Source organism: Nipponia nippon, unplaced genomic scaffold (assembly GCF_047370975.1).
Source record: "Nipponia nippon isolate SJK-2023a ecotype South Korea unplaced genomic scaffold, ASM4737097v1 scaffold_27, whole genome shotgun sequence".
NCBI lineage: Eukaryota > Metazoa > Chordata > Aves > Pelecaniformes > Threskiornithidae > Nipponia > Nipponia nippon.
This window is the reverse complement of record NW_028262344.1, coordinates 2,151,647-2,168,225: the sequence shown is the minus strand read 5'-3', so window position 1 is coordinate 2,168,225 and position 16,579 is coordinate 2,151,647. Positions and strand designations below refer to the sequence as shown.

Here is a 16,579-nt window from a genome sequence, read left to right as displayed (position 1 = left end):
GTCAGAGGTAGTGTTGCTCTCAAAAGGCTATTGCTGAATAAGTTCAGAACCTTCTCATCAAGTGGGAAGTCATTGCCACCTTTTTTCATCCAAACTTACACAGCACTGAAGAGCAGAATCCACTAAGACCTTTCTCTGGCAATTAACCGGTGAAGGCTGAGGGACACTCAGTGACTATGCATGATTACAGCCCAGTCATGAAATGCAGATGGCTAGAGTCACAGGTCATAAGACAACAGAAACACATCAAGGAACTTTATAATTGAAGAGCTGAACCTCCCCCCTCACTCCTCCCCTCCCAAAAGAAAAAACAAAAAAAACCCAAAAAAAACCCCCAACACACCAACAAAAAAACCAAACCCAACCCGAAAAGCTCAGAAAATCCTTGTAAGGAACCTGGCAAAGAGAGATGATCAGCTAACTAGCGAGGTCAGAGGTTAATGCTCCAGACTAGGGTTAATGAGACAATCCGAGTTTTAGCCTGGATGTTGCCACATGCTTCCTGGGAAGCCTGAGGTGGTTGGGGAAAGATGCTGAAGCAGGCACCAGTCATCTAAATTGCAAACATATTTGCCTTGATTAGGGACACTTCACCCTGCTTTGATTTGCTGAATGTATTGGACTAATCGCACACAGTTCCCGTCTCCCCTTTTTGCTAACCAGTGCACTGAAGCCTCATAGCGAGTCATGAGAAATGGGAGATTATTTTTACCCTAATTAAGTACAATTTTGTCAGGACTGGAAATACGCAGGTGTCATATTATTAAGTTACCTAATTGTGCCTCTGGAACGGCCACATAATAATGACTTTTCAGTAACAAGAGGAAAAAGGGGAAGCGAACTCTTCGCTTTATTATTTTCATTTTAATCTCCAGCGCAAAAGCAGAGGGCACCCACCTAGTAACTACAGTTCTGAATTATTCATAATTAGTCACACATCATGAAATGCAACTGTTTGATGATGTCAGGTGTGAAAGACAACAAGTAGCTGAGTAGTTCCTTAACTATTAAAACATTATTTCAGCTACAAGGCAGAGAACAATAGAAGCACACTTCAGTGCAAGTGATATCATTTTCTGAAAAGTGTCAGTTAACATGTATCAATCAAGGACCAAACAGCCAGCTAAGCTGTTCTCCCCACTTAATGTGATTAGAAGGCAAAGAACCCAATTATTGACAGCTCCCACCGTTCTCATGAAGTGTGCTTGCTAACCTCTTGCCACTCCCCGAATGACGCTCTGTTAGATGACTGCACTTGTTTCTGCTGCTAAGCGCACCTCCCCGAGGCTATGCTTCCCAGGCTGCAGAAGGGCCCAGGAGCTTGCCTCTGCACCGCTCTGGGGACGCAGCAGGAATGTACACAGCCTGATAAATCCTTCCCAGATGGAGGTCACTGTAGCAGAGAAATGGTCGCCCTGTAGCATGGCCTGCCATGGAGCCAACCGGGATCTACGCTGATACATAGGTCTTGCCAGGAAGACTTTTCCCTCTTCCAACTCAACAGTCACATACATAGAGAGGGGGCAGCAAGTTGTGTGAACGTAATGTAGCACACCTCTAGCAGGGCGGCAGATCCACTGGCCATCCACTGACTTCTACAATTGCTTGAGCATTTTGAAGAAAAAAACAAAAAAAAGAGATTCAAGAATCTCAAAGGTGTTAAATTAGAAAAAGAACTAAGTATCTCTCAGGCAACTGTAATTTAAAGAGCACATCAAATGATCTGTGTAACTCCACCTTGAGATGAACGAGTGTTCTGCGGCAGGGATGAGGTACTGTTGCAACACCGAGAAGAGACTTTCAGGAACTTACTACAGCTGAGCAAGTGATGCAATTGTGCAGAGAGAGATTGCAGCTATACAACCATTGCAACCAGGTCCTGAATTCAGGGGAAATTCCTGTGAGAAAAGCTGTTCAGATACTAGCTTTTCCCATTTTGTAAGAAAGCATACCCTTTGATAATACACACATACTTGTCAATCACTTATTTCTACATTTCAGCTCCAGTGCATTCTCATATATTCATATTTTTATCCAGTTTTTAAACGCACTGCAGAACAAGAAACTCTGTAATAAAAGAAAATTTACTTTCAATCGTTTAGACTACACGTGAAGTTTGACACCAAGCAGCTGGCAGTGAGCGTAAGCACTTTTTGGCCCCTCTGCCCCACTTCTCATTCCCCCTCTCAACTACAGAGCCAGGGCCATGTCAGTACAAGTACTGGAAAAGCCACGTTAGGCAGTAGATGGAAAACCAGATCTGGATTAAATACATCACTTAGAAGGGGTTTTCTTCAATGTGGATTAATTTCTTGAAGTTGTTCACCGCGTCACACGAATGCACAGTGCCGGGAGCGGCATGTGGTTGGGAATGGCGGATCGAGGCCATAAAACCCTGTTTAACGATGTTGCCTCTGAACATAACTACAGCCTTAAAGCCTGCCACCCACAGTCCTCTTCAGACCCACCTATACGAGTCACCGCTCTCATCCTGCTGGCAGATCTAGCTTCCTCTCTCTTCCACAAAGAGGAACTGTTATCCCTACATCAATAGTGCAGAAATGACAGGAAAAACACTTTACAGCAGTGCCTTGCAGACAAGTAATGCACTAATGCCATCTATTGTAATGAACGATAAGTTGATTTACTACAAGGGAACACGGAGTTCAAAAGCAAAATTTATACAATTGCGGTTTTCCAACTTCTTCAGTATAAGAAGCCCTAAAAAACATTTTCTTGAGGCTGTGGACCCATAAATAGCAAGTTTAAACTCATCAATAAGTTAATTCTTCCACAGTTACTTTTAATAACACCATCACCCTCCAAAGAAGCATTCCATGGACTCGGAGGGGCCTGAATTACTGCACAGCAGTAGCTCAGCCTGCATGTTCAGGAAGGGGCAAACGTGGTCCTTCAGCACTGCAATTACAAGATATTCCTAGATCAGGAGCAGCACAGCACATGGTGGTGTCACTGAAAAGTCCTCCGACAAAGCAGGTTTTGTGACATAAGCTCTCCTTTTAAAGCCGTAGTTCAGCTTCCTCTTTATCTAAGTTCCCATCAAATACAAATGAGAGTTCACTGGTGGATAGTGCCAAACGTTCTGATGTTTTGATAGAGAGTTTTATATCCAGCATAGAAGATTTGCTATATTTTGTTAAACCTGTAAGTTTTCTGGCATAATTCCCAAAAGGATAGATTCAGATAGCCCCACAGGTTTTTGCTCCTATTAAGTTTTACAGGGTTTTATTCCTATTACCAGTATCCAATAAAAAGAGTACACTGCCCTATCAGGCACATAACATTCATGCACTGGTAGCAGTCACAGTAAATTCTGCAGCATTTTTCTGAGCTTTTTAATTCTGGGCTAATGAGTCCATCCAGACTCACACCCTGTTTACTTTCTCAGAGACAGAACTGTTGCAAGGTAGGAAAAAAAAAAAAAAAAAAAAAAAACAAACAAGTGAAAAAATACACAGTTAATATTGTTCATGTGATGGGATGACTCCCCTGCCTCAAAAAAGAAAATCATTTATGATACTAGACCCTCTTAAGCTGGGCATAAACATCTTTTTCTCCTCACCTTGGAACATTTTCAGCATACCATTTGATCAGGAAATCTCTCAGAAATAAAGCTAACGTACTCAAGCAGTTTACAAAAAAAAAAAAAAATCAGCATATATACAGGAAAAAAAAGAAAATGACATCAATTGGTTTAATAGGCTGTGATGACAGTGTTCACATTTTCAACTTAACCCAACGTTCCTTGCCTCCTGCGTACAGTGCTCTCAATACTGTTAAGAATAACGGCACTCTGACGCTAAAGCTAGCAAACCCATCACATGACTTCACCATCTAATTTGTCTTGGGTCCACTTTACTAGATTTGTGCAATTTAGCTGAAGTGAAGATGAATCCCACTGTATACCCCCTATCAGCCTGCGGTGTTTGGAGGCTGCTTCCCGGAATGAATTCTTTCTATTGTTTTCAGCAGGTGCAGACAAGTGGAAAACACTGTTCTATACTTGCATTGGATTATAACTACCACAATGTTTAGCGTACAATTTGCAGTATCAGAGAACCAACCTATAGGTAGGGACGGAGAAAAGAGCCTGTCTCTTCAGCATTTCAATAATCCCTTTACCATCAAGAAAAACATTGCTGCTTTTTCAGATGAATTAACTTATTCCACCTGTCAAGAACAGGCCATATAAATGCTTCTGCGAGGTTTGACATACACGTTACAGTGAAAATTGATAAAAGGAGTTGGCTGCACAGAAGAATTTAGCAAACCCACCCGCAAGTGGTACCAAGCTTTAGGTGTTTTTTCACCACCTCCAAAAGATTCCTCCAGTTAGCAATACCAGAGGGATGTCTAGCAGACTGAAACACAAATGGAGCCTCAGGTGTGATAAGAGCAGCCCTTATAGGCGCTATATGTACAAACCCTCCCAAGTCAGCAGAATCTGCCTCCATGGCGTGCAGACAATTCAGAAACCAGGCTACACAGAATACCATTGACAAGAACACTAAACAACACAAAACACTGCACCACCCAAGTCAGACCCTCGGCCGAAGCAGCCTGTATCAACAGGATCTTTCCTGGGAAGTTGCCAGTTGAGGTGGAATCGAAAGGTAACGAAGCACTGTTAAGAGACAGCCAAGACAGTTTTGAATATGGTGCAGCACCCCGCGTGGACAGAACTACATCACTGTGCTATACAGATACACCCCCAAATCCCTCCGTATTATCTGCCATTGAATGGTAGTATCTCTCTGCAAGACAAGATTTATGGAAGATAGCCAAGCAATTTTAGTTCTATGCAGCAGAGGGAAGCAGCAAGCACTGTAACATTGACTAGCCACTCAACTGTCATGCACTAAAGACTTAATTATGTTCTCAAACAAAATACAATGAACTCTGTCATAAGTAATCACACAAGAGACCATGAAGTCAGTAGCTTAGTGGAAGTGGCCTTCTACGAAAGATGAAGTTGAATTTTCCCTGGCTTTAGGGAAAACTTGCCGAGCTCTGAAAGGAAAGTAGTGAAGGGGAATGCAGGGGTTTTTTGCTTTATTTATCAAGACCTGACTTCATGTGTTGGTGTTTCACCATGAAAACTTAGTAAAAATAGAAAAATGTCCTCTAATCTTGAAGGTATCTTAAGAATTTACAATTACATCTGCTTTAGTAAATGAAAATACATCTGCATCATCAAGTGTGGCAGATAGACAAAGGAGGAAATATTTTGCTTACAATATATTTGTAGTGTTTAAAGCATGCACATTTTATGTTTTATTTGGGTGCCATTTACCTCTGCACAGGAACTAAGCATTGCATAAAACTCACCTTTGGTATGATTTGGACCCTCTTCTCCCATAGTTCAGGTATTTGTCATTACAAAAATATTAGAAGAATTGAATGCATTTAATCACACGCGATTCTTCTTTCACTTTTATATCAGGCAACGGAACCTACAGAAGTGTTTCTTACAAGTGGATTACAACTCCCAAACAGGTAACAAAGACAATTATGACACTGAACATTGTATTTCAACCTAGACAAAAGAAAATTTAACTCTCCTGCTCTCACCCTACTTCTTGAAGAATGCTTCAAGGTCAAACATTCCCTCAAAATTCACAGATAAAGTATCCAAGGTCATCACTGGTATATTTTTGTACTCTTCATTATAATAAATCAAAGGAAGAAAGAACACTAGGACACTAGTTTGAGCTGCAGGAAACCACTAACCTGGATGAAGACTTCAGGACAGGTCAATTTACTCCTCCAAGTTACTTCTCCCCTTTCATTTTTGTGGCTGTGTTACGTATCTAAAGCACAGTGCATTTGGGTCAGGCATCATCTCTTACTTCGCAGAACTCCTACAAAGCGAGGCTCCAACTTTTGCTTGGAGAATCTAAGTGTGACTGCAATATAAGTCCAGAGAATGGGATAATTGGATCATATCGATTCATATAAAACTTTTCATTGCAAAAAGACATAACACGACAAAAACCAGAGCGCATACTGAAGTACGTAATTTTGAAAAGTATAGCGCTTACCACAAAGTTCTTCCTTCAGCCTCCAGCCAGAGCACTTCTGGCTTTGAGTCTTCTTTATGCCTCCACGCGCAAGTAGCTGAAGTCGGCAATTCCCTGATCATGCTATAAAGAAGATTTGTGAGGAAGGGAGGCAGAAGACGACAGACCAGGTAACAATAATTATGAAGTTATTAGAGGCACACATCATATGATAAAAACTTAAAAATAAATTGCTTTGAAATACAGATTTTTACTTTCCTCAACGCTTAAGATAAAATAATATTAAATAACTGCTGTCTCAAGTTGGAACTAAAGGTTAAAGGATAGTAATTACTGATTATTTAAAGGGTAGTTGTAATGAACTAAGATAAAAAGACATGTCACATTTTTAAGCCAGATACTATATTTTTAGCGGGGAATGTGACTCTAGCCAAGTATTAGCAGGAGACTGCACTTCGATTAGAAGCAAAGCTCTGACTTGCAATAAAGTTCTTACAGTAACAGAAAGTCTACAGTGCTTCAGGTCATCGCAGTGTTTGTGCTCTCCGGATCAGAACACAGATGGTTTTTAATAGGAAGTTTGTATTTCACATGCAGTTAAACGCACATACACATACATTTTAATAATCCAGGAGTTTTGCAGAGTAAGACATAAAACCAGTTCCTCCAGTGTTGTGGAAGTGAAATTTGCACCGCAAGTGACGTGACCTTGATATGAAAAAATTTTAAAACCAATGAAATTATTGTGTATTACATTATATCACCAAAGCAGAACATCACATCAGGATTTTATACCATGATATTCAGCAAGGAAATAAACCCTGTAAATTCAGGAAAAGAAGTACATTGAGTGATTTTCTTTAACCTCTGATTTCAAAGCCAATAATGACAGGACATAAAGCACTTTCATTTAGCTTTTAAAAGCTACAAAATACATACAAAGGAATAACAAAAAAAAAGGCAAGAAAAAGCACTAAGATTAATAAGAAAAATTCCTTCTCTTAGGAGGTTTCTATCAGGCAATTCAATGATTCAAAAATATTAACTTCAGCCTTGCTGAGTAAAAGTAATTATTTTCCCTTAAGTCAGCTGATTTCTGGTGCCTTTTCATCCATTGTCATCTCTTGTTATTTAGGACATCATATAACTAGCCTTGATTGTGTTATGGAGTTAAGAGAATGAAATTCCAATTTAGAAGATGCTTAGTACTCAAAAACCTTCAGTATGTCAGCTTGCTTAAAGGTAGATGCCTGCTTTGATGTGTTGCTGTGCCACAGTTGCACCTTCAAAGACTGAAAACTTCCCGAAGTCAGAGATGACTGCGCCTAGTTAGCAACTTTGAAAATTAGGTTTAACGTCAAGTCCCGCATAAGCACAGTGTCTCCTAGAACTTCTGGGGCCCCTTGCTCATTAGAAAGCTGGGGTCAAAATGAACCGACCTTTTCTAGAGGGGAATTGTTATTGAAAGATTTCCTCCTCTTTCATCAGCTATCAACATTATCACCATCTCAGTAAGTTCGGTAACCACCCGCACAACACGGTCTCCTATTGATCTTTGACGGAGAGGCTAAGGGAGAACAGGCTGTTGTCAATATGAAACTGAACTGGGGAATAGGAACAAGGACTGCAGAGTTCTTGTGATGGCAGATGGGAAGAGGAGGTGAGGCTTCGCATACTGCAGATTTTTTGATAGCTAGCCTTTTGCTACAGATAAGGCAGGACTCACTATCCCTTGCCTGATTTCTCTAGCAGCAAGCATTAAGTAGCACAAAGATAAGGAACCTTTGCCTGGCTGGGGGTTACTATCGATTTATGAATTCTGATATGTGAACTTTAAAGTTGGAGCTTTGACTCTGCATGGGGCATAGAAGAGTGTGTTCAGAGAGCTGCCAAAAGCTTCTCATCTACCTAAGCACTCGGTACCAGCACAAATCTGATGTAAGGCACTGAAGAACCGGCTTCAAGTTATAAAGTTCCTTGTGCAGTATGCACTGTATAGTGCATAGAATATGTCTCCCCCAAGGCTGTTTTTTCAGAGCCAGGCAACTTTAGTCTTTGATAATTTCTGAATTTCAAAGTTGATGAACTGTGAGTAGTGGACACTGCTTGTGTTTTCCAAACCAGCCCGCTACCTTAGAACTGCTGCGTACAACACTTATTTCTTTTGTGACAGCACACACAGGCTCAAACCACATCACCTATTACGCAGCCCAAACGCAGAAGATGTTGTACCCCTACTAAGAAACAGCCGCAGACTTGCAGGGAACTCCAATCATCTTGTAATAATCCACATCACAAGACCTGAGGTTCCCATACTAATGGCTAAAAAGAAAGGTGTAAACCCTGCCATTTCAGTTTTAGCCCATTTGGGGCTCCAGCAGCAGAGCCTATAGTTACCGTATGCCTTCGCAGACAGCTTACCTTAGAACTTTCAAGTGCAGTAACTCCAGCCAATAGATGATTAATATGTCAGCAAAATAGTTCTCTACCTTCTCTCTCATACCAGATGAAAGACATTTATTACGCTGTCCCTTTCCAGTCTGATGTTCCAGAGATGCCAGACTAGGGGATGTAACCTCAGCTGTCCCATATTGTCATTTTAATTAAAGCCATATCCTGTAAAATGCTATATGCTGCTGAAGCCCTGATAAGATCCTATTATCAGAAAGGAGCAAATTTGTGATGCTATCTGGGCCAGCCCATGATTATCTGCCAGAACAAAAGGAATGTTATTAAACAAACCGTTAGATCACTAAGGGAGGATAGAATGAAAACCATGCTCCAGTGAAATCCCTTATCTCTCTGGGGTCACGCTTGCAGCGTGCAGTCGCTGCTCTGTGCTGAAAACTAGAGCAGAGAAAGAGAAGGAGTTGCTGGCTCCTGTTTTACTATGGAAAATTTTGTTCCTTTCCTGCCATTTATTAGTAGGAGAAATACCAACTTTAATATCAATTAACTCCTAGGAGATGATAGGTTCTTAAGTACATTTTCAGAAGTCTCATTAAAACCTGAAGCGACTATATTTGCTTTTCTAAATACAGCCATTACTTTTTAGGACACAAGGAAGAAAGGGTTACACCGTCTCTCTTACCTTTAAGGTTTAATGATCTCCTGTGGAACAAAAGCAGTGGGAGGCAATTGCCACGCTGCGGTTTCTTTACCTTGACTTCATTCTTTCACTTCTCTGAGCCAGCCAAATAACATGTCGGCCCCCTTGAGGTGGATCCTGGTCTTTGTGCAGCCAGAACAAACATTCAGCAATTCCAGACGAGGCCGAGAGCTGTGTCACAGCCCTGGATTCTCTCAGGTTTCTTGGTGTTACAGGCACCAAAAACAACCTTTCATTTTTCAGCTAACTAAGTCCATGCATGCACGGGCCATATTTCTGTTCTTCCAGGCAAGCACAGAGCTCATGCATTGAAGCAAGCTGGCTGATGTATCTGTCCCACTCCAGAAAGCCACATTCAGCTTCTCCGATGTCACAGCTACGAACAGACAAGCTCTGAATCAGAAAAAAAAAACAAGTGCAGCCTGAGTATCTTCCTGATTTTTAATGACTCTGTTACTACATGAGTAGCAAGAACAGGCCTACCACAGTATTCAGCTAATTAACTATCCTCCTCTGCTGGGGAACCTAAACAAAGAGCTTAAACTACTTTGGGAGTGGTGTTATCTAGTGTCTGTAGAGATGATCACAAGCAGCTGAAGCACTCTGGCTTCATTAGTTACCATTCATCAGCTGAGCTGCGTTAACTCCCATCTCCATGCCTCCCCCCCCCAAAAATGCATTATTTTAACCCCCTCGGGTGGCTTAATGCATGCAGCTGCCTCTACTCAACTACTGCAATGGATGGAAAGCACCTGCGGACCCTTCCCATAGCTCAGCTGGAGAACAGTAGTTCCCTGTGTGCATGGAGTTACTGCATATCCTATCTCTGCTTATCCTAGGATAAAGAAACAAACCCCCCTTTTCTGGGAACGCAGCCCCTCCTACTGAACTTATAGGAACTACATGGACTAGTAATAGCAGTTCAGTTAGTAATAAAAGGCTACTAAGAGGAATGAATTCAGACAGCAAATGAGTTTTAAACTGAAGTTGTAAAAGAGAATACAGTTTCCTGGTCAAACGTTAGATTCAAGGCATCAGTAGCTTCTCTAAAATGCATTGTTTTATCTCAAAAAAATTCATGAAAGAAAAGTCACTAAAGCGAGTTGGCAGCTGATAAAAAGGATATTCGCAATAAACTAAAGAACAGTAGCAGGTATATTGTATAAATTCATCAGAACTTAATGAACTGGTCTTTAAAAAAACAGTTTGATCTTCCTCATCCATATGTATTTTGATAGGATAACAAATACAGATACAATTTAAAAGGGGTGCCAGTTCTATTTGATGTGTTTTCATATTTCATTCTGACTGTAGCAAAAGCTTTAAGCTGAGGCCAAGACTGCCTTCCCATTGATTTGCGCTGTAGCAGCTCCACCTATCGCTGGAGAGGAAGGAGATGTACAAAGCGTGCCTCCAGTGACGGGACCAAGCGGACTTGGCGCCCGAAAGCACGACCTTGAGTGTCTCGCAGAGCTGAGGTCCTGTGGTTTTGTTTAAACTAGATCGGACCGTAACACTGGAGCCTGGCGTTGGCATCACCTGTGCACGAGGGAAAAATGGGAATCCTTGCTGCTTTGCCCACCGGATCTGTGCTGGACCTCTTAGCTCCTGCTAAGACCCTGATGTTTTCTTGACAGCTTTTGAAGTCTGTGGAAATAGGAAACAGCTTCAAACTGACAAACCCTGAAAGTATTGCTGCTATCTTGCAGCTGGCCTTGCCAGTCCTTATAGCTGAGGCAGCAAGAGGCCCTTTCTGAACCCACATAATTTGGATTGTGAGGAGTATTCCAAAGACGTTTTCATGAGTGCCTGATGCAAAGACATTAGTGTTTGCCTCCTGGTGCTTCAATGACGAATTGGGAAAGGCTGCTTTTGAATTTAATCCAGGAATATTTGTACACAGTAGTTGTTGGTAGCATTTGTTCTCTGTACCGTATCTGAGACGCAAAGATCTATTACAATGACCCAATTCTGGTTGCAGAGATGCAGTCATTACTAAAATAAGCTTGTGAGGGGCTGTAGAAGCCTCGCAGTTCTATTTTACTTAAATTGTTTGCCATTCTTCCTAAAATTGATTTTGATCTAAATAGATTTTTTGTTCACAGAGTCTTGGCTCTGGTGTCTTTCCATTCACTGATATATGATGCTATTTGACTGATTTAACCTTTACTTCTATGTGATTTATACAGTGCATGCTTTCCAATATCTGCCTTCCAGTCATGAGTGTTATCCTTCCACACGTGTATTTCTCCTACAATATTTGGCTTCGAGTCCTATATGCACAACTCTAGATTATTCATTTTGGCATCCTAGTTCCTGTCACTTCTATATCACCATTTTGTTCTTAACGATCAGGTAGGGAAAATAGAAAAAAAAAAGTCTTAAGATTAAGTTGCAACACTTGTATTTTGCAGATACTCTTCATTTCCAAATCGCCTTAAAATACAAGTAGTACAATTGGCAAGACGGCAACTGAGTTCACAGACAGACAGAAACCTAGTAAGTGCCTGGAAAGAAATCTCTTTGGTAGCACGTTAGCTGACTGTGGCCAGTATCTTACAGTGATTTCTTACAGTACTACTTTGTTTCTGTTGCCCTTGCTCCTAAATTTGTATTGTAGAGAAAACATAAACAAGCCAAAGAAAGTATATTTCCTAATTTTTGTCTTAGGCTGCCCCTAAATAATATTTAATTTGATTTAATACTAATATTGAAACTGAATTCTCAATAGAGAAATACTTCTACGTTCCAACTAGCTTTAAACACACGCTTTTTGTCAGAATCTTCAACAAAAGTTTAAGATCTATCTAATATCTAATCACAGCTTCCGCAAACAAAAGAAAGGGAAAACATAGGCAGGTAAAATGCCATTGCATACAGTATAATTAGCCAGGATGTTCAGAATAACATCTCCTCTTCCAAAAAGTGCCAGGGGACCTCAGCAACTTACACCATCTGCTTTTGCTGTTGCAGTTGGCATGTGTGCACCTGGTTTAGAAAGCTAAGTAAGATAAGGATTTACATGTATATCAGTAATAACACCTACAGAGAATTGTATTTTAAAAGACAGAAATAAAGAGTTAAGAGAGAGAACAAGGCAGGATGCTATTTCCTCCCTCGAGCTCTTTCACTGACCGACTCCCGGACAGAGATTTGCAGGCAGGCAGTTACTCCTTTCAGCCAGGATCTCATCCTGTTGCGAGAGCTGACATTCTCATTGGATGGCTCATCCATGAAGCTGACATTTCCTAACCGTGGAACGCTGTGTCACTAGCACAAGACAGCAGTAAAACAAGAAGCTCAGCAACAACGACAATCTGCCAGCTCTACTGCCAGCTCTGCTCTGAAAATATCAAGACTTTATCCCTTCCCCCCGCCCCGAAGCTAGCAAAGCTGTTCTTAGCTCATAGCGTGGATTTCCCCAGGTGAAGTGCAGATGGACCGAGTTCTGTACAACCCATAGCAAGCCTAGGAGATAATTACCCACTGCAAGGACCAGAAGCAGCCCAGATAATTCAAAACTACTTACCAATTCCACTATCAAAAAAATAAATAAATAAAGCATAAGCTGCTCCAATTCATTACTGTTTATTCATCCTTTGAGTGCACTACACACAGCTGTTAAATGGCCAATAAATTCTTCCCATTGCAGTGAGCAGTCCTCAAATTCAGAAGGACTGCCTTGGCAACTTTTTTGGCAACACCTAACGTCGAGCCGTTTTTGCACAGAGGAACCGCTGCTTTGGATGGAGCTCATGATACAATTCATCCCGTTGCCTTTTTCCAGGAAAGGTGCGTACCAGACATTTTACAGCATCCTGGGGAGCTACTACGGAGTAACTAGAAAACAAGGAAAACTTGCTATTGCCTTGACAGCTGGTTATGCCAAGGAATGCGAAGGCCCATAGGCCTTTTAACATGGTTTTATGTGACTGTAAGTGCTCTTGTTTAAATATAATGCCTTTAATATTACATATCAGGATCATTTGAATAAGCATATCCAACATGTCACTGTGAGACTGGTTATTGACAGAAAGCATACTTGAATGCAATTTTAAGGATATATTTGCTTCTTGTCACGAAGACATTTCAGACCTATCAGCAGTTCATTCAGCCGTACACAAAGTAACAACAGGAACCTATACAGTATCTGTCTTAAGGATAAGAAAAGCAATTAACCACCCTCACTGCATCATCAGCTGAGGTAACGTGTTTACTATAAACAGGAGTGTTTAGACACACTTAAGGAGAAGTCCCTTTGATTTCTCATTTCTTCCTTTCCTAACCCAGGAACAGAGAACCTCATACAACACAGCTTTCTTCAAGCCTCCAAATTAATCTCAACTCCTCCAGAGCAGTAGAGAGAAAAGCCAAAGGACAAACTGCTTTTTGAAGTCAGGTACAACCTTTTTTGCTGTTTGTGCAGTGCACAGACATATATAGACAGGTATTCTGATTACCAGCACTTTTATTAACAGTTTTGACGGTGAGGGCTAGAGAGGGGTAAAAGATGTTCCTCTGGTCCTGGCTCTATCACACACTCGAGGCATGAACTCATGTCAGCCCCTTGATCTCTCTTTGTCACTGTGCCTTTACCTATAAAATGAAGGATCCTTTGTCTTACCTATTTTAACTATTTGGTAAACGTTTTAACTGTAAGTGCACATAATGCATAGCATTGAGGGACCCTACTGAAGCTTTTTAGCACGATATTAATACAAAGAACTGATGAAAAACTAAGATTATTGGCAAAGTTGGAATACAGAAAAAGTTAATAAGAAAGGCATATCCATGAATATAATTTTATTGTACACTCTGCGAAAAACCCCCTCTGATAAAAATGTTTGAAGAAAGAAAAGGGGTCATGAGAAAGCAAAGAACTGAGCATTTTCTTCAGCTTTTTAAAAAGACTGTCAACACTAAGAAAAAGCATAATAAACATCCCACAAACCGAGGGCTCTGGAATAGACAATGCTCTTTAAAAAAAAGGCTTGCTTTCTTTTTGATTTCACCTTTTGAGGACAGTAATAAATACACGAGGGGGAGAAACGTATTCCAAAACCAAAATGAAACAAAAGAGTCCAAAACTAAATTTACAATTCATAAGATTTCAAAAAGTTAATGGACAAAACCCTCATCATTTCCTGAGGGGAACACATGGCCACAATTACTGCATCAAAGAATGTTTATGTTTACCTGATCGCAGCAAGTCTTGTTCTTGAAATGGAAAAACTAATGAATATCCTTTGCTGCTGATTCCCAATACCTTCCTGTGAGGTCAAGGGTCTGAACACACACGCTGGCAGCAGCGTCTGTCTCCTGTGTTCACGCACAAGAATCCTACAGCAGACTTCTTTACAAGCACTCTAATTTTTCTACTGAAAATGCAAACTCGGACCACAGCTGCTCCAGCACTGCTCCCTAATCCAGGTAACCTGCTGACTCCTTTATCTCTGTCTCTATCACTCCATCAGTTCAGAGCCGAATCAACACTAGTAGAAATGCTAGAGGCCGCCTTCAGCAGGGCCGTCAGAGTTGCTAGAGCTGACATTGTTGAATGTGGGGATATGACAGTAGTGCATTTTTAGAACATTTTCATGTCTTGGCTGGCTGAAAAGCCAGCTATCAAAAAAACAAGGAAAATGAGTTTGGTTGGTTTTTTTTTTTAAATAAAGTGTGATTGTAGTAATAAGATATTTTCATTTGTGCATGCGCACACACACGCACAAAAGGTGAAACCAATTTTTTTTTAAAGTAGCATCAATATTACAACTCTGTGCACCCTCCCTGCGAAAAACAAATTCTTACCAATTTTGGCACTTGAAGTCTAGTTGTCATCTAGCTGTATGCTTCAGAAAATTCTTTTCCACTTTATCTTTTAATCGCCTTTTGTGGTCTTTACAGATCCTATGCTGAAGGATGCCAAGCTGAAGAACCACTGTCCATATGTGAATTCAGCTGACACCGATATGGGATGCAGCAAGATGGACAGTACTATCAAATTTCAGTATTACCTGTCTTCTACTTATCTGGCATAGACACCATTAGGTGTCAACTTAAACATTGCAGAATGACAGGGAAAAACTCCCACCGTTTTTTATAAAGCTCAGATGCACACTAGTGTCAAAAAAATAACCTTTTAAATGTAGCTTCTGAATTCTTCTAAAAATAAAATTCATCAACCTATCTCTGAAGAGGGTATTCAGGAAGCTAAGAAGTTAATGTGTGAGAGGCAGAGCACTGTCATGATTAAAAGATGGCCATGGTACAGAAGTCAAGGAGTAGAAATAAAAGGTCAATTTTCATCGTGACCAAAGATCAGAAGTTAGATGCCATCAAGTGCCCATTTTGTTTAATATATTTATAAATGAACTTTTTGGCAGTGACTCAGAAGAAATGCTGCATATCAGTCATTGGAGTCTTCTAATCTGGTTCTTACCATACTTTTTGTTTACCTAGATGTGGATGTGTGCTGGCTTTTAATTGCCTTTTCTGCTTTTTTCCTTTGGTCTGTCTGACTTAGGGTTTTAATGAACATTAGAAGCCCACCACAACACGAAGTCTTGAACCTACCAAAATGACTGACACAGCTGCTTACGAAATATCTGCATAAACAAAGTCTAATTATGTCTAAAAAGGCAAGCCCATAAAAGGGAGAAGAAAAGCAGAGAGACTGATTAACAATGCTAAACAATATCAACAGCCAAGATTTAGAAAACATGGGTGAGAAAAAACTGGATAGTTGCACGTGATATTATTACCACCACGATCAAGAGTCTAGAAGCAGGAACAGATGTTCTGAAAAAGTGTCAATTTTATCCACTAATTTAAATGAAACCCTCTCTGGAGGGAAATTCTCCAGCTCACTTAGGCTCTCTGCACCAGTTGGCTATTTAGTGAAGGAGATGGCATCCAATTTTCATGAAATCCATCTTGTGACTGCTAAGGCATCTCTTAATATGAATAGCTGAAAAGGGTGCGACAGTTTTAAAGACAAAACAGAGACCCTTATCCTCGTCCATAGAGCAAACAATATGAAAACCCCGGACTGATTTCTGTCAGAGACCACATTAATTCTGTCTGTTACCTCATCCCAAAATAGCCTAGCATTCTGGCACTCTCACAACACAGGAGATAAAGTGTGCCCTGCTCATTCACACTCCCAGCAAGCACCATGTGTTTCATTTAAGACTCTTAAATGAAACAGTAAGCCCTTCACTAAATGTAGTTATTCTGGTAAGTTAAGAGAGCACAAATACTAAGCAGGGTTAAACACAGCCATGTGGTGAGCACAGTGCTGATGTCAGTTTAAATCAGAGGAGGCTCCACTGATTTCTATGGAACTAAACACTCATTTTTTATTTCAGTGTAAAACTAACAAACAAAAATACCAACAAATTCAGACAAAGGAAAACTGTCATCAAAGTTA

General features: G+C 40.6%; 1 long non-coding RNA gene across 1 annotated transcript in view; it reads right to left on the bottom strand.

Annotated features, from left to right (window-relative positions):
• Positions 1 to 5,808: 5,808 nt before the first annotated feature.
• LOC148055027 (uncharacterized) overlaps positions 5,809 to 16,579 on the bottom strand; it is a 59,540-nt gene continuing 48,769 nt past the window's right edge. Inside the window, exons 5-8 of the long non-coding RNA XR_015705952.1 lie at positions 9,133 to 9,543; positions 6,659 to 6,749; positions 6,063 to 6,164; positions 5,809 to 5,927 (exon numbers count right to left, since the gene is read on the bottom strand). This is a non-coding gene — a long non-coding RNA (uncharacterized LOC148055027). The remainder of the gene's footprint in view (positions 5,928 to 6,062; positions 6,165 to 6,658; positions 6,750 to 9,132; positions 9,544 to 16,579) is intronic.